The sequence below is a fragment of the Lissotriton vulgaris genome, chromosome 9 (assembly GCF_964263255.1).
Source record: "Lissotriton vulgaris chromosome 9, aLisVul1.2, whole genome shotgun sequence".
NCBI lineage: Eukaryota > Metazoa > Chordata > Amphibia > Caudata > Salamandridae > Lissotriton > Lissotriton vulgaris.
This window is the reverse complement of record NC_141697.1, coordinates 374,471,309-374,490,700: the sequence shown is the minus strand read 5'-3', so window position 1 is coordinate 374,490,700 and position 19,392 is coordinate 374,471,309. Positions and strand designations below refer to the sequence as shown.

The window sequence follows — 19,392 nt, the reverse complement described above, 5'->3', positions numbered from 1 at the left end:
ATGGTGTCAGCACGTAGACCTCGGGGTATGCGCCTTTGCTAAGCGACTGCAGTTGTGAAAAAGACAGTGATTGCTTGCCTCTAATAACTGATAATCAGATGCAGCTCCCTGTGCTGCGTGATTTCAGGCAGGTAAGTGTTTATGCGGATGGCCTGCTCTGTCATCATCCTACACCACAGTCATATTTCTCTGGCATGATAATTAAAATAATATATTCACCAGCTGTTTTTTTTCTAGATGTAATCTGCTCAGGCTCTGATTTGCATACTAAAAGCACTAATTAGCCCCTCGGAGTGCCTAAGCACGGATAGTGCAATAACTGGTCATGTAGTCGCTGGAGACCGCTCCCCGGTGGTTTGGGGGAAGATCTCAGACACACGCTGCCGGTCTCTGGGCGGTGGTAGTGACCAGGCGTACACAGTTAGATGCTTTGTTTTGCTGCATTGTGGGATTGTAATGCTGGGTCGCTTAATTCTTCATTTTTCCCCTTGCTTTGAAGTGTCGTGTTTGATCTGCTGTCTTGTCTGTCATTTTATTTTCCCATTACAGTACATCACCTCTGAGCAGGCTGGGATGAATTGGGCAGCCTTCAGCCAAAACAGTGGCTGGCATTTCAGATTCCCTTTCCGCAAACTGGCTGATCCATAAAGCTGAAACTGCAGTCAGTCGCCCACCATTTAAGATATTGTATCCAAGTCAGATTACGTTCATTTGCATGTATTTTTTTCAACGTATCCATACCTGAAATTAAACATACATGTATCTACCAGTCAATATTACGTCATTTTTCTGCTCTTCGAACTCACAAAGGGCAAAATGCAGAACACATAAAGCAAAACCCAAATATAAAATACGTACCCATACGCTTCGATTACTTGTGCCCTTGAGGGTTTAGTGCTAAGCATCGCACCAGTTGAAATCTGACAGGGTCGGGATTCACACGGTGCTATAAATAGGATGAATTACGAATTTGTCCTAAAAGTGAGACATGACGTGCAGATTTTGTTGCTTTCCGCACCAATATCCGCATGTGTATATATTCATCGAACGTTTTTATCCACAGGTCAACCCTGCCGAAATTTAACGTGGGGAAATTAGGAGGATGCAAACTGTATCAAATTGTTTTTTAATTGCGTCCCCAACGCTACCAGAACAGATATCACACATGGCCCACAATTTAAGGCGCTAAGACCTAGTTAAAGCCAAAGATGGCCTGTCATTGGGATCAAATGATTGTGACATTGCTTCCTTTGAAGTTATTAGGCCACACAGGGTATTTGATGTTATTCTCCTGCCCATTACGTTTTGTTTATGATATGTGAATTTGTAAAACACACAATCATTTCATTTTCAATCTTTATTTCGACCATTCGGTCATAAAAGATACACAGTACAAATAAAATCACAAGTAACTCTGTCATAAACAGATAAAACATTAAGTACATATGTTAAAAGAACAGACATAAAGACATCTTAAAAAACAGCAGCATTTCTAGGTCCTACCCAGCACTTTTTTAAAAAGCGATTACGCGTGTACCAAACATTAGTAAAGAATTTGGAAAGTGCAAAAACAGTTGGGCCGGAAACATCGGATTTTAAAATCCTATACATTGGTGCATATTCCCTGCCACCCAAATTCTTTATCAAGGGGAGGAGCCAGTATTTTCTAGCTGCCTTGTAGGCTGGGCAGAAGAAGATCACGTGCAAGTCATTTTCCTCTTTGTCAGCACAGACAGGACAGTGCTTTGTGGTGGGGGCCAATGACCAGGAACTTGTAAAGGACCGAAAGGGCAATGTACCGTATCTCCATTGGAGGAACAACTTCCTAGCAAGTGTGGGATATATAGGGTCCAATGCCTTCTCAAATCTATAGAGATCCTTACTTTGCAGGAACACAAATGATAGGGACCCCTCTGTCTGGGTAGCTTGGGCCCTTGCCCTTTTGTGTTCATGATACAAATTCGCCAGGGACCTCTTGGAGATGCTTGGTGCTATATTTGCCGGCTCAGTCCACAAATCAGGGAGCCCCAGTTCCGCGCAGGTAGCTTGGATGTTTTTGACCCAGGGAAACACACAATCACCACAAGGGTTTCCTGACGCTGAGGAATTGTGAGTGCCCAGTCTCGCCTAAGGTAGGGTGTGGGGTCTGGGGAGGCTAGTTGCAAAGCCAAGTCTTCTGCTTCTTGCAGAAGCCAAGAAGCAAGGATGAGGCTCTGATTTGCCATGAGAGGTTGATCCACTCTTTAGGAGCAATGCCTCAGAAGGCCGGGCCTCCAGGTCTGTTTCTGTGTAGGTGTGGGATGTGTGTGTGGATACCAATCTGGTTGGTGGGAGGAGATGCATCAGTTCAAATAGGTGGGATTTGTGTTTTGTGGTTACTTGAATATATGTGTGAAGAGTTTGAACTGTGTTTGTTTGTGAATAGGGAACCAGTGGAGCTCCCTAAGGTGTGGTGTGATGTGATGTATGTCCCCCGTTAAAGGTCAACAAGGAGTCTGGCTGTCGCATTCTGGATGGTTTGCAGGCTTCTAGTGAGTTGTTGGTGATGACAGAGTAGAGGGTGTTACCGTAGTCCAGCTCGCTGGTGACAAGAGTGTGAGTGCCGTTTTTTCTGGTGATGCTCGAGAGCCATGTGAACTTCTTCCTTAGCATCTTCAGGGTGTGGAAGCATGATAATGTGACAACGTGGACTTGTGCAGTCATGTCCAGCTTTTTGGCAATGATGATCCCTAGGTTTCTGGAATGGGTGCTGAGGGCGGTTTTGGTTCCATTGTCAGCTGGTCATCAGGTGAAAACCAAAGATCACTACCTCTATCTTGTTGGTGTTGAGGCTGAGACATTTGGACTTCATTCAGTTGGTGACTTTGGTCATGAGTCAAAGGACTTGTTCCTAGTGTTGGGGGTCTTGTCCGAGAGAGTATGAGTTGCATGTTGCAAGCATATGAGAGGGTATTGATGTTGTGTGCACGGATGACATTGGCCTTAGTGTTCATGTATGTATCAATTGCCAAGATAAATGGTGTTCATTTTGCATGGTATGGAATGTTATTGCCTACATGCAGCCATTTATGAATGACACTCTAGATAGGCTCAAGAACAATTTGATTTCTGGGTGATTTGTAATGCAGACTTAAGATAGGAAAGGTTGGAGCATCCTGAATATCTTTGGAAATCTTTGTCATCAGTGGGCTTAGCGTCTAGAAGAGAATGAGTTGAATATAAATGTTCTCTGAAAGACATTTAGAATGAAAAGTTAGCATTTGGGGTTGGGGGGTGAAGAGTATGGTCAGGTGCGTCGCTAAGAGCGATTCACTGTGAATTGTGTGAACTATGTAGTTTCCCTAGCATCTAAGACTATATTATGAACACATTATGTGCCAGCATACAGAGTAGAACAGAAATGTGTGCCACATGGACAGAGCTTGGCCACCGACAATGATAGTCATCTGACTCCAGAGTTCCTGGCAGCCGGAGCCCACCGGAGAGCCTATGGCTCCCTTCCAGAGGGCATCTGCCCTTCTGCCATGTGCCTCATCGCTAAGCATGGAGTTTGAAGTTATCGGTGGCCTGTATGGGGACCGGGATCATGAGGCCAGTGGATCCTGCTGGGCACAACCTCCACAATGGCTCTTGCGAGAGGTGAGCCAACCTGGGTGGTGCTTCGCCCCTTGGTAGGCCCACTCCTCTCCCTTGCTGCACAGCGTTCTTGGCTTCCCTTGGTGGCTGCTTTGGTAGTGTGGTGCCTGTGCTGCTCACACACACAACAAGAGACGCCTGCGGCCTACTGTTGCCCTGCTGATTGACCTTGTAGGATCCAGCCACAATGTTCAAGGGGGATGCTGACCCACTGCTTTGGTGGCACAGCCTGCATTCTTGTTGCTCCCTGCACTTTGCATCCTGCTTGGTGTGGGGACTTCCTTCCTCCTCCTTCCTTATGGGTGCAGGCTTGCAGCTCTGGGAGGCCCACCCTACAGAACGTGAAAGTGTAACTGGGGCCTAACCTCTTGCCCTTAGAGCGCTTTCGACCCGGAGCCTTGGGGCCTGAGGCCAGTAGACTGATTGAGGCTGCACTTACGGCGTGGATCGCTGAATACCCCGGGGCCTGGGGCTGTCGCTGTCCCTGGTTGGACTGGAGGTTTTGCCTGGACTGCTTTGGAGGCTGAGGAGTAAACGGCTGGCCTACTCTGCTCTGCTTGACTACCCCAGTCCCCTCATCCTCCGTGTTGCCATGCCCTGACTATATTTGCCCCATCTGCTGCAGTGCCCCTTGGGTGGTCTTGTTCTGCCATTCTTGTCTGGCCACCTAATTGGGTCCAGTGTCTCTCTCCTTCTGCCGGCCCTGGAAGCAACATGCTGGCCACCATTTTCCTGCACTATTTAGTGCCCACAGCTTGGACTGGGTCACATGGCTAGGTGTAGTTGGTATTTTATCTATGCGCATACCTCCAAGACAGTATCACAAAGGAGGGTCTGGGTTTTAACAGGATGGGCCATCTCTGACTTGATAGGCCGTCAGAGCTGTACCTATCACACTTGCACTTCGAAGGATCTGGCTCTGCTTACACACAAAGGGCTTCACATTAGCCTATTGTACCCCCAGAGAGAGAGGGACCAGGACAGTGAGACAGGAAATGCCAGACACCTCTATAATAGGAAACTCCAGAAACTGCTTTCACTTCAACAAGGGCACCAGGTATGAACATTTGGGAACTATGGGCCCGATTCACAGAACTAACTTAAGACAAAATCCTAAACTTATTATCATTTTGGTATTCACAGAAGGCACTTACTCATTTTGTTATTCACAGAATGCACTTACTCATTTCGGTATTCACAGAAGTTAGGAGTCCTAACTTTTGGACTCCTTAATGACTTCTGTGAATACCGAAAGTCTTAAAGTTAGGATTTTTTTCAGTTTAGGAGTTGTAAAGTTAGGACTCCTAAATACCTTCTGTGAATACCGAAAGTCTTAAAGTTAGGATTTTTCTCAGTTTAGGAGTAGTAAAAAATTAATTTTTAAAGTTTCAGATGAAAATAGTGGCACAATGCACAAATCGCCATTTTCAGTAATCTGGTTGTGCTGGACAAGGTCAAATTTCACGCCAACTGCAATGGAGCACTGGTTGGATACACGGACGAAGTTCATCCGATTGAAGAGTTTACCTTTCCACACAATCCACATCCATGCAAAGTGCCACAGCCAGAGCTTCACGTTGGCAGGAGCCGCAAGGAGATCATTGTTGGCACATGGAGCAGGTCACCACTGGAACTTCGCATTGGCGGGAGCCGCAAAGAGATTGTTGTTGGTGTGATGAGCAGGTCACCTTTGGAGCTTTGCATTGGTGGGAGACATAGACGGTCATTGCTTAAGCGAAGCATGGGCCGCTGTTGGATCTTCAGGATGGGGGAAGATGAGGGTGGTCATTAGCTGTCTCAAGGAGCCTCAGACCTCTGGATTTTCACCAGGAGTCCAGTTCTTGCAGTTTTGAAACAGGAGGCGTACACTCAGATGCCAGCCAAGGGTCCAGGACCTGGTGGGGCAACTATCGGGGATCAAACCTCACTCCACTTCATTGAGCACAGGTATCTTTTAAGCTTCTTTGGGATTGACATAATTAACCCAGACAAGAGAACGGGTAACAGGGTTTTACAGCTAACACATACTCTTTCCAGATAGATAATTGACCTAGAGACCAAGGAACCTAGAGGCTAAAGCACAGAAGCAGTGTTGCCACATTTAAGAGGTTAGGCTTCTTCAAGACTTTTTGTTTTATAGGTTCATCATTCAAGATCTCTTGTATATACTTTAGTAAATACTTATTATATACTTATATGTGTATGTACTTTGTGGGCTCTGGAAATCAGGCATAGGACTTGTCTGCTTCCGCTTAGCGTCTTTTTTTCTGTTCAACTGCCTCTATTTAACTGTCTTGATAGAAAACGACCACCAGAGGTCAGTAAATTACCACAATTGCTATCTGCGGAGAGACTTTCTTTTTATTTCTTTTTCTGGCAACTGCCTTGTTTTTACTTCTTGATAGTAAGCGACCAGCAGAGGTCAGTAAAATACCAGAATCACTTTGGCGTTCTCTATATTCCAGTCCATTAGAAATTGTCTTCAACAAGCACCCATAGACAATAATATTTTTTTCAAATCTTGTATTTCCAGTGATATGACCACCGAAGGTCCTGATTTTATATTAAAACGGAGCTTTGGACTATACCATTTCCCGCTGAAAGGCAATATTTCTCTCCATGGTTTCCCATACCTGGCATATCACACAGATTGGTGCTTAATTTCCCTCCATTTTAAAGAACAGTAGATGTTTCAGCACCCAGGCTAATGTGCTGCATAGCTAAATATATATAAGGTTCCAAAGACGAGACCAATTGCATTGCAAATGCTTGTTCTATTTGTTTCTCAATCTGCTTTTAGTCATTTCTTAGTCTACTCCTAGCTATTTGAATTTCTGATTTTTCCACACTATGGAAGGTGACACTTGTGGTGAGATGTGGTTGCACCGACGTCTTGGTACAGACCCCCTACTTTTGTCTTCTGGGCTTGGGTACATGTGGGTCTTGAGGTGTGGCATTGAGCATGTAACATTTCTCCTTTCTTGCCTTTTGTATGATTTACAATTTCAGGGATACTATGAAAGTTGATTGTCGATATGTGGCCTGGTATTACACTAGGAAACAATCAACTGATGACAATGTTGTGCCACTTGGGTTGTATTATGTAAGCAACCACCTCCTTCACATCTGATACCTTTAGATCAGTACTAAAAGGTGTCAATTATGTTTTATCCCAGTTTGACTTAAACAAACGGCATGAACATGTTTCTGTTGGTTTTGTTCTGAGTGCGCAATATTATTAACACTTTAGTATTGCGGTACAAATCAGGTATCGAGGAATACGAATTTGTCTCAGCCACCTTTCTGACTATTTTTGCAAAATACGCAATTTTGGTTTTTTTCCATCTCATACTGTAGTGCAATGTATATGAACAGTATTTTGCACAATTATCAATACTGCTATTTGTAATCATATACGGATCATACTTAACACGAAAGGAGGTTGATGAACGTAGTCATTTTAAGATGGTGACCACCGCTCACATTGAATGTCCCGTGTAGGATAAAGTGCTTTGTATTTTTTTCCCTTTAGTTTGACATGCAATCACAAGGGCCTATTGAGTCTCCTCCAATTTTTATGTCTTCTCCAGGTCCATTTGCTATTGAATGGGATGATTTGCTACCCCTGTCTGAGAATTGCCTGGAAGCCATGGATGTTGCTCGTTTTAGTGCTTCCAGAAAAAAAGCGCTCTTATTAAACAATATAGGTAAAGAAGGTCAGCGCATTTTTAAATGCTTACCACTGACTACTCTACCCAATGGTGACCCTATTAAAAACATGTAGGCAGGAACAAAAAAACACCTGGAGTGCAGATTTGCTAAAGACATTAACCTTGTTATGAATCGCTGCACATTTTATACTCACTAACAGGAGGAAGGTCAGTTGATTGATGACCTTGTTTCCAAACTAAGGGAACTATTGTTAAAATGTGAATTTGGGGCCATGAAGTTTGAACTGGTCCGTGATTATTTTATTGCTCATTGTAAATGTAAGAAAACTTAAGAATGCCTTTGGACTGCCAAAAATCCACCATTAAGAGATGCCTTTGACATTGCTAACGTTTTTGAACAGTCTCAGCATTGCATGCGTGAATTGGGTAAAAAGGATGGCAGTAATTATGATCTTGTTTCTACTCTAGTAAGAGAAGATTCTGATATTGCGGCTTTATTCAAATGTGGTGGTGCAATCCAAAATCCTAGACAACCAACCAGATCTGACTACAGATGTGGTAGCACATTTCATTCTGCGGGTTATCACAGATGTGTGGCTATCGATAAATCTTGGAGGAAATGTGGGCGCAAAGGACACTTTGCAGTAGTGTGCAGACAAGGGTACAAACCTAGAGTGGCCACCGTAGATGAGAATAGTAGTGTGATAGCACACGAAGATAGGATCTTGAGTGTGGGAGAGGTTGAGGATGGTCCAGGCAGAAGGTATAGACCCATGGCAGAATCTATGGTTAATGGAAAGTTAGTACAACTCATGGTAGACTCAGGGTCCATGTATACCATCGTTCCCAAGGTAGTGTTTGTCAATTTGTGTCCAGATGTGATTTTGTCCCCCAAAGATATCAGTCCAGGTGGCTATTAGGGAGAAACCATAAACCTATTAGGATACATGGATACTGTTTTAGGATTTTCTGGAAGATCAATACAGGGGAAGGTGTACGTAGCTGTGTATGGAACCCCTATTTTAGGGTGGATGCATCAGTACGACCTATGCATTGTTGTAGACCCTGGAGAACCCACCCAAATGATGGTGGTGGAGAATCTGTCCTTGGAAGGTATTTTAGAAGAGGCAAAAGAAGCCTTCAGAGAAAAATTATGATGCTTGAAGGGTATGTCCATAAGATAGTATTGAAATCCGACGCCCTACCAGTACAACACAAACTACGCAGAATACCTTTGGTCGTTATAGCAGCACTAAAAGAAATGCTTAGGTGTAACAGCTCCAAGACAGAGATCATCCTGTTCGGGAAAGCTAACAACTTTAACCCAACCCTATGGTGGCCCATTAACTCAGATCCACCGCCCGCCACAGTTGACACAGCCAAAAACCTAGGTTTTAAATTTGACCAGTCACTGTCCTTTCACAAACAGGCACTCACAGTTGCAGGTACTTGTTTTCAAATAATAAGAATGTTGAGGAAATTCTTTGATCTGCTTCCCCTGCATGCTAGGAAAACTGTTGCAGTGGCCCTAATCCTGTCCCGCCTTGATTATGGCAATGGATTATATGCGGGAACAAAAAAGATGGTGATAAAACGACTACAAGTGATCCAAAACGCCGCTGCCAGGCTGGTACTGGGACTCCCTAAACGGTCATCCTCGACGGATGCACTAAAAGCCCTCCACTGACTTCGAATCGTTAAAAGGATCATGTTTAAGATCCTAACCATCACCTATAAAGCCACCATTGAAATTGGGACACTATACCTGAGAAATCATCCTAGACCCTACAAAACTAATCGAACCCTGCGGTCTTCCAACCAGAACTGCCTCATTAGTCCCCATTTCAAAATGAAAACACGAGGGGGGAAAACCCTGGCTACACTGGGAGCCAAAGCTTGGAATCTCCTGCCCACCCAACTAAGACACTCCAACAGCGAGCCCATGTTTAGAAAGTTATTAAAAACTTGGATCTTTAGCGCGCCTGACCAGAAAATCCTAGCACTCATCTGATTTCTCTTAACCATTCTTTCTTTTCTGTACTCTTCCTCTTTTCTTCCCCTCAGCCCTCTGTCATCTAGCGCCACGATGCTCCTTGGAGTGAACGTTGCGCTTTACAAAAAAACAGTTTCATTCATTCATTCATTCATTGTGTCATTAGGAGTTATTAAACCCGAGGAGAGCTCCATGTGGGTTTCCCCTGTAATTATCACTGAAAATCTGATGGTCGGCTCAGATTGTGCATCGATTTAAGGTCACTCAATCAAAATGTTGTTGTGGGTACTTATCCATTGCCCAATATCAATGAGCTGATATCAGCCTCGAGTGGGGGAAAGTACTTCTCTAACTTGGACTTGAAAAATGCACACCATCAAACCAAACTTCATGATCAGTCCAAGCCACTTACGGCGTTCATCACTATGGATGGTAGCTTTCAATGTACAAGGATGCGGTTTGGACCTTGTTCAGCCACAAGTGTTTTTCAGCGTATGGTGAGCGAATTGTTTAAAGACATCAACAACATTGTGTATTTCCAAGATGTAATTCTTGTATCTGGAAACACAATCAATCAACATAACCAAACCCTTAGGCAAGCTCTTCACAAGATAAAGGAAGCAGGGTTAACACTTAGCCCTGAAAAATGTAAATTATTGGTTGACATAGTGGAATACTTGGGTTTTGAAATATCTTCTGAGGGTGTGAGGCCTAAAGAGAATCTCTTGGATGCCATCAGGTTGGTTCCTGTACCCTGCGATGAGAACAAATTAAGGTCCTTTTTAGACCTCATTGAATATTAACCAAATTTGTGCACCGATTTTTTGAAAAAAACAGAAATTCTCAGGTTGCTTTTAGGGAAAGGTGCTACATTTGTGTGGGTTGAGCAGCAACAACAGTGTTTTGATAATATCAAAATAGATATTTGTGAGGCTGGTAATCTTACCCCTTTTAACACCAAATTAGAATCTGCCCTCACTCTTGAGGCCTCAGGCCTTGGGCAGTCTTTGCTCAGGTTCATAATGGACATGAAAAGACTGTGGCATTCGCATCTAGGACATTGACTGATTCCGAAAATAATTATTCAGTCATCGAACCAGAGACCCTGGCGGCAGCTGGGGGTTGTGAGTACTTTAGAACCTACTTGTGGGGTTTTAAATTTAGGTTGAAATCTGATCACAAACCATTAGGCCAAATATTATTGCCAGGTGAAACTAGCAGCTGCTCAGCAAGGTCAGCCAAGTGGGCTTCTCGTCTGCAAGAATACTGTTATAAAGTTGCACATATACAAGGATGAAGAAACATTCAAGCTGATTGTTTGTCGAGATTATCTCTTGGTTGGGAGAAGGTTGATAAGGTGTTCGTTTTGGTTAAAGAGAGTGAAGGAGCTGTAGCTTCTGTTCAAGATGTGTTAAGTGTGGTTGGAGCACATGCTACCACCGAGGGGGAGTGGATTAAAGAAATGGAGTCTTACGTTACCATGCAGGATGTCAAACGCTTGGTGCTGCCAGGTAGTAGGAGAGAAAGCACTATATCTCTGTGAGTTAGACATTTTAAAAAAAATGGATGAGTTATCTTTAAGTGGTGATGTCCTAGCGATGAGAGGGGAACTGCTTATTCCCCCTCAAAGTTAAAGGAACAAACTCATTAGATTAGCAATTGAGGGACATCAAACAAGAATGAAAAAAAGGTTGCAAGTGAATTGGTGGTGTCCTGGGATAGACGTGGATGTGGAAACATGGGTGGAGAAATGCTATGTCTCTCAGGAGAGCAAAAAACGTTTGAGAATGGGAGTACAAGCGGTAATGGGAACTTATTGGTCCCATGAATGAGTTGAAAAGTGACTTAAAGTTCACCATGGTGGTTGTAGACGTGCATACCAAGTGATTGACTGTAAAATTTATGAAGGAAATTACCACGGAGGCAACTGTGAATATCTTGAGGGAGATTTGGTGTCAAGGGGGTTTACATTCAGTGGTCATTAATGACAATGGCACGCAACTGACCTTGCCAGAAATGCAGGAATTCCTTGATGTTTCTGGTGCTCAGCATAACTGTACGTCTCTTTACAATCCCCAGGGAAACTGTATGGTTGAAAGAGCGAACCACCTGGTAAAAGGTTACATTCAAATGGTCTTGACTTGTATATGTGATGTGGGTTGTATGGTTTCTGAAATGTTTTGGGTATAACCCTCAAGTGAACATGGAGTGGCTGGAAGGACACCTTTTGAAATGATGCTTGGGAGGCTGCCTAATACCAAGCTAGTTCCTGCATGGATAAGGGAAGTGGTACGTAGAAGCAATTTCTCACGGTCAGTAGGAGAAGATAATTCCTCTAAACGAATTGGCTGTAAACGCATTTGCTCCGGCGACTGGGTGATACTACGTAGTGGCAGAAGTGGGGGTGGCTTGTCCAAATTTAAGGGGCCTTTTAAAGTTGCACGTACATTACCCCATGCTGTGGTACTGGAGAATGGTGACAGGTGGAATTACAGGCGTGTAGCATTGTATCAGAAAGGGAGTGTTGGTGATGCTGTTGCAAAACACTGTGGTCTGTCTCTCAATAATACCTTTCTGCTGATTTCAGATGACGATTTAGTTCATACTACACAAGGGAGATTGAGTGCACGTGGAAGCATTCAAGGTAGTGGAGATGCTCCCACTGACTTTGAAAGTCATGAGTTTGAAGGAAGGGAGTCAAGGCTTAGAAGAGCTCGTCATCCTCCAGGATATATCAAAGATTATATTTGTGCTTGAATATTTTCTTGATTATATTTGTATTCATTGATTATATTTTTGTGATTGAAGATCTCTAGGATTATACTCATGTTAGAATATGCTAATAGTTATATTTTTGCTTTACTCTTTTATTTGCTATTCGTCTTCCCACAAAAATGTCATATTATAGCTGTTCTTAGTTATTTTTTACTTCATTTGTTGGTTGTTTATTTTTACTAATGTTTGCATTGTAATAAGGGAAGGGAATGTGTTGTACCTATGCCTTGTTGTTTACTTTCTTTGTGAGGAATGTAGAGCACCTCTCATACTATATTCCACATTCCACTGACTATTAGATTGTTCCACACATGTCAGTTGAAGATTGGCTGACTGAGGGATAGTCATGTCCGTGCAGCAGGGAACACCTTTACAATAAATACTTTTTACTACTTATCTGAGTTGCAGTGAGTCATCCTTCCATCTTCCAAGACTCCTCTCATGGCGTGTCGTGATAGTCCCACAGACGTTTAGGATGAAATTGCATTGAATATAGTTGGGCCCTTGGACTGCAGCAATTCCTCAAAATATCTATTAGTATTAGTGGACATGGGGGTAGGAGGTGAAAATACTGAACTATGTCAAAACGTCTTCTGAAATGAAAATTCTCATCAGATATTTTTTCAAGAGAAGGGAGTCCCAGGTGCATACTTACAGACAATGGGGTTCAGCTGAATTCGAGGGAGATAGAAAGATTTCTGAAGGAGAGAGGCATTCTTTAAAAGAGGTGTGCATTATATCACCCAGAATTGAATGGAATTTGTAAAGCTCAACACTGTCACCCTTAGGGGTATCTGAGCATTGTGTCCCTGTCAAAGAGCCAGGATGTACAGTGTATGTTTAGTGTTTAACATATATATATATAAGGGGGCCTCAAATGGTACTAGACTTGGGTGAGGAGGTAGATTTTTTAGTGAGTGCACGCCTCCAAACTCTGCGACCACTAAATCGACGGCAGCCGCAGCAACAAAAAGGGCCAGAATCAACCGACGACGCAAAGAACGCCGGAAAAAACATAAACTTAAACAACAAAAAAAAGAAACAATACTGGCGCAACAAAAAATAAAAGACAACACAATTGTTAATCTATCTACCACAACCTTAACAATAGCGGAAAATCAACCACCGATCTAGGATTGACATACTGTCCCCTTACAGACTTCAACTACACCTCCACCAGGATCAATGTATTTCGTTATATACGCAAACTTGAATTGCGTTAATTCTTCAATATTAAAGATGGACTGAACAACACAGATGTGACAAACACAGAACCATCCTCTTCAACACTTGAGGCCCGGAATGTAAGAGCGTTACTGACTTTGCAACAAATGGGCAACATGAATACCAGGACAGATCCAATTGTGTCCACACAGCAAAAACTAGTGGAAGCGGAAATTGAACAAGTAGGCGCGGGTATGAGTCCGTTCAAACCCGCGTCTTGTTTTATGGCGACCATGTCCAGGGATGCCATAGACTCCTTCCATTAGGTGGTGACATCTGATTTGAAGAATTAGTACCACCAGGTGAAACATCGTAAGAGAATCAAAATGGATAAAGAAAAACAATATTGGGCACTTGTAACAAAACTCAAAAATGACCATAAGAATATTGTCTGCAGCTTTGATAAGGGAGGCAACATTGTTATTTGGCCTCAGGAACAATGCATCGCCGAGGCCAACAGGCAACTTTCAGACCCTTCGTGTTATCTGAAAACATGTCTCAAAGAATATGACAATGCTAGGGACATGTTGAAAAACTGCTTCATAAATACAGAAGGGAAGGCCTAATATCTATCCAAGAGTTCAAGTTTCTGAATGTTGACCAACCGGTTATGCCCAGGTTTTATCTAATACCAAAGGTGCACAAGGGAGCTTTACCGGTCCCAGGAAGACCAATTATATCTGCCATCAAAAGCATAGCAGAACATTTGGCACAATTTACAGATTACTTTTCACAAAACCTGGTGACAAATCTACCTACCTTTATAAAAGACACAGGAGATTTTTTTTAAAGAAAATGAAAGATATTCCATGGACAGAGAACTCCTTGTTTATAACTTTAGACATTGAAGTTCAATATACGAGCATTGAACATCCCACGGGTCTGAAGGCATTAGAATATTTTCTGAGCACTAGACCTTTAAAATGTTATAACCATAATAAGATGTTGATGAATTTTGTGACATGGAGTTTATATCATAACTATTTTGTCTTTGGGAAGGATGTCTATTTACAAAAGAGGGGTGTTGCCAAGTGGGCCTGCTTTTCCCCCAGCTATGCATGCTTGCACGTTGGCTGGTGGGAGAAGTGGGTCCTCTTGGGGGAACACCACAAGACATTTTCGGAGCATGTGGCACTGTGGGTTCGTTATATTGACAATGTGTTTTTAATCTGGAGGGGGGATGAAGACAGTACTAGAAATTTCGTTATAAGCCTCAACACCAATCAAGAGAATTTGAAGTTTACATGTAACATTGGCAAACAAACTGTAGACTTTTTGGATGTGAAGGTCTTTTTGAAGGGTAACAAAATAACTACCACCCTACATAGAAAAAGCACAGCGGGTGCTTCCACCCTCCATGCGAGCAGTGCTCACCCATGCCATGTCATTGATTATATACCCTATGGGGAATTGCTCCGCTTGAAAAGGATCTGCAGTAATGAAGAGGAATTAAATACATGTACCACTGAAGCACTTGCCAGATTCAAAGCTAGAGGGTACAGCGAGAGAATACTCAGCAAAGCAGTCAGCAAGATGAAGGAAAGGACTAGAGAGTGGTGAAATGAGAGAAGATTACCCCCGGTGTGTTTCTGGAAAAGCTACTCTCCGACTCCGGAAATGATGTTAATCTCTGCCTGGAGGAACATGCGGACCCCTCTCTTGTTATGTCTGCTTTTGCCAATATACAACAGCGGATAAAAAACTTGTTGACCTGGGCAGCGAATAATAACTACACACCTAGAGAAGGGTGGTTTGATGGGAAGTGTACGAAAGCTCTAAAAGCCCTTAAAAAAGCTTTGGCCCTCAAACCAAGGGACCCCCACACAATTCGTACCGCTAGGCAAGCATATAAACGTGCATTAAAAGAAAGAACCCTGGCTTTAAAAAACCAAGCCTGGGCCACACTAAGAGAAGCATCCTCCCAGAAAAATACCACCAAGTTTTGGAGACTGGTCAAATCCTTGTACCAACCGAATCATAGTGGTAATAAAATAGATTTGGCAATAACAGGTGACAGATGGCTTACACATTTTAGGCAATTATACATGGACACAAAGCCAGTTGACGCTATTATCCCACAAACCACAGATAGTAGGAGGGATACCTATCCCCCAGCCTGCTCATTCCCGATTGATGTAACTTTTACAGTAGGGGAAATGCAGGATGCAATCAGGGACAGTGCATCAGGCAAAGCACCAGGGCCAGACTGTACCCCGGTAGATGTGTACAAAGCCGAACCAGACTTCTGGGCCCCTCTGCTCACAAATGTGCTGAATAAGGGCAACCAAAAGGGGTTTATAGAAACTTGGTCGGATGCAATAGTGGTCCCCATTTTCAAAAAGGGCAGGCGCGACGACCCGACCTGCTATAGGCCAATATCCCTATTGGATGGTTTCATGAAATTAGCAGGGAGGATTATTTTAAAGAGACTAGGAGTGGGAGGAAGAGCACAACGTAGTCTCACATTTCCAATATGGATTCAGGAAGGGCATAGGGACTGCTGAGCAGTGTTTAAACCTGGCCCTTTTATGTGCAAAATACACGCAGGCTAGAGATGGGTCACTTTTTATAACTTTTGTTGATTTAAGTTCTGCTTTTGATTGCGTGGACCATACTCTTTTATGGTCAACACTGGCCGAGATGGGCATTGACGCACGCTTAATTACCTTCATTAGAGAGCTGTATCATAACTGTGGGGCAAGAGTGAGATATGGCAAGCAGGGCGAATGTACCGACAAATTTACACTGTCTAGAGGGGTTAGACAAGGGTGTATCCTGGCCCCCAGGCTATTTACTTACTATATAAATTCAGTGAGCCAATACCTCTCTCTCTATCAAAATGATTACCCTACCGTGAAAGGTTCACCGGTGCCAATCCTCTTGTATGCCGATGACGCGGCGATAATGTCCCAGACCCAAGTGGGACTGCAGAGGGCGGTGACTAAATTTGCAGGTTTTATGCAAGATAGAGGGCTGAAAGTGAACATTTTGAAGACTTACACCATGCCATGCACCAACAAGCGCAGGAGGGCGCCATGTAACGTGTCCCTGGACAAACAGAATATAGCCACTGTAGATAAGTTCTGCTACTTGGGCATACTGTTTGACAGGAGATGCCGCTGGAAGCAGGCGATCGAAGCAAGGAAACTGGCCTTCATTCACACCATAGGCGCTCTACGCGCTTTTACTAACAGAGTGGGTGGTAAACCCATCAAAGAACTGGTACAAATATACCAGGCGAAGTGTGTGTCCACAGCCACCTACGGGGCGGGACTTTGGGGCATCGAGAAGGATCATTCTTTGCAGGGTTGCGAGAATCAATTCATTAGTTACCTTCTAGGTGTATCAAAAACCTCATCTTCATTTATGACGCACATAGAGACTGGAGTAAAGCATTTGAGAGACATAATTTAGATGGCCCCAATTCTCTTATGGCACAAGGTATGGACAACAAGGGAAGCCAGTTTTAACAGGGACCTCTTGGAGGATTGCCTGGGCCTAGATGGGGTTGCAAATTTCCGATGGTTGTCGTACGTAAGATCTGTACTTAGTGAGATAGGCCTCCCAGATTATTATGTAAAACCTAGAACCCTGGAGGGCGTATCTAGATCAGTTCTAAAAAAAACACTGATCACCCATCTGGAAAATTTGAGATGGATGAAAAGAATAAACAAACCATCTTAAACTTTCAAGAAGTCACCCCCAACGAAGACATGCAAATGTATTTAAAAGTGGACCCCAGCCCATACAACAGAATGCTTCTGTCCCGTCTTCGCCTTGGGATTTTCTTTCGTATGGTATCTGTACCGGAGATGAATAACTGGTCTTCCTCTAAACTGTCCTGCACGTGTGACAATACCGCATTCCAATCTAATTTGCATTTAATGTTTTTTTGCACTTTCTATTCCACCCCCAGAAAATTTTACCTAAAGCCTCTTCTAAACCGCTGGGGTGCAAGAAATTGTAGGCCTGCCTTCATAAGATTGTTAAAACTTGAAGACGAGCACGTGATTTTTGCGGTATCTTGTTTTTTAAGATCTGTCATGTTGCTGCGAAAAACCATGCGGTAAAACATTTTTGCTTGGGTCCCTCTATGCTTATTGTGTTGGACAGCACCAATTGCCCCTCATATTGTATTGTATTTGAATGAATTTTTAATGACTTGATTATTACAATTGTTGTTTTTTAATTGTTAAACGCATAAGTATGCTTTTATTAATTGTGACACTTAAATGTATGTGTTGTGCTTTTATGATTTTACGAAAATCGAATAAAGCTTTATATACTGATACTGACTAGAGAGTCACTTTTTACATCTAAGGCCCCCACTGCTGAGACGTTGGAAGATCCTGAAAAGTCTAATATCAGGTTCATCACGTCTTTCAACTGTCAGGAAAGAAAGATCAGTGCTATTCTGACCAAAAGTTGGCCCATACTAATGACAGATGGGGCTCTGGCACCCCAACTTCCTAGCAACCCCAACATCAGTTTCCGTAGGGGCCCCTCTATGCGTACCCATGTATCTAATTCCTTCCCTGAATGACTAAAGTCAGTCCTGGTTCAAACCCCGGCTGGGGTTTTTCAAATGCTCTAGTTGCAGGGCTTGCAAGTTTGGTATCAATACCAACAAGTACAACACTCCATTCAGTCCTGTCCCATTGCCCATCAAAGGGAGCTACAACTGCAAGACAGAATATGCTGTTTATGTTCTGACGTGCACCTGCGGCCTTAGTTATGTTGGTAGTACCAGGCTGCAGGTGCATACCCAGGGTGGTGTGGAGTGCAAAAAAACGATGGATTTAGGCCCAGATCCTTGTACTGGGGTGAATGTATGACATTGTTCTACATTCTGTCCATTAACTGTGTTTTTTGCAATTTTCACCCCGAGTGTGCTGGGTATACTCAGACGTGAGTCCCAGGCTCTCCACACCACTGGAGTCAAGCTATCCAGGCTGATGAAGGCTGATAGTCAGAAACCGGTCCTTGGATGCTTGATTCCGGTCTGGGAAAGACATGGCTTGGTAGTTCGGACTGGACTGTTCCCATGAGGCATAGGGTCAGAGCTGATTTGCATATAGCCAGTGTCTAACTCAGGGTGGTGTGGAGTGCAAAAAACCGATGGATTTAGGCCCGGATCCTTGTACTGGGGTGAATGTATGACATTGTTCTACATTCTGTCCATCAACTGTGTTTTTTGCAATTTTCTCCCCGAGTGTGCTGGGTATACTCAGACGTGAGTCCCAGGCTCTCCACACCACTGGAGTCAAGCTATCCAGGCTGATGAAGGCTGATAGCCAGAAACCGGTCCTTGGATGCTTGATTCCGGTCTGGGAAAGACATGGCTTGGTAGTTCGGACTGGACTGTTCCCATGAGGCACTGGGTCAGAGCTGATTTGCATATAGCCAGTGTCTAATCCAGGGTGGTGTGGAGTGCAAACAAATGATGGATTTAGGCCCAGATCCTTGTACTGGGGTGAATGTATGACATTGTTCTACATTCTGTCCATCAACTGTGTTTTTTGCAATTTTCACCCCGAGTGTGCTGGGTATACTCAGACGTGAGTCCCAGGCTCTCCACACCACTGGACTCAAGCTATCCAGGCTGATGAAGGCTGATAGCCAGAAACCGGTCCTTGGATGCTTGATTCCGGTCTGGGAAAGACATGGCTTAGTAGTTCGGACTGGACTGTTCCCATGAGGCACAGGTTCAGAGCTGATTTGCATATTGCCAGTGTCTAACCCAGGGTGGTGCGGAGTGCAAAAAAAGATGGATGTAGGCCCAGATCCTTGTACTGGGGTGAATGTATGACATTGTTCTACATTCTGTCCATCAACTGTGTTTTTTGCAATTTTCATCCCGAGTGCGCTGGGTATACTCAGACGTGAGTCCCAGGCTCTCCACACCACTGGAGTCACGGTATCCATACTGATGAAGGCTGATAGCCAGAAACCGGTCCTTGGATACTTGATTCCGGTCTGGGAAAGACATGGCTTGGTAGTTCGGACTGGACTGTTCCCATGAGGCACAGGGTCAGAGCTGATTTGCATATTGCCAGTGTCTAACCCAGGGTGGTGTGGAGTGAAAAAAAAGAT

The 19,392-nt window shown here is 43.7% G+C and overlaps 1 pseudogene; it reads left to right on the top strand.

The window, feature by feature from the left end:
- The first annotated feature begins 3,543 nt into the window (after positions 1-3,543).
- The window catches only part of LOC147690153 (uncharacterized), a 54,483-nt pseudogene continuing 38,634 nt past the window's right edge, over positions 3,544-19,392 (top strand).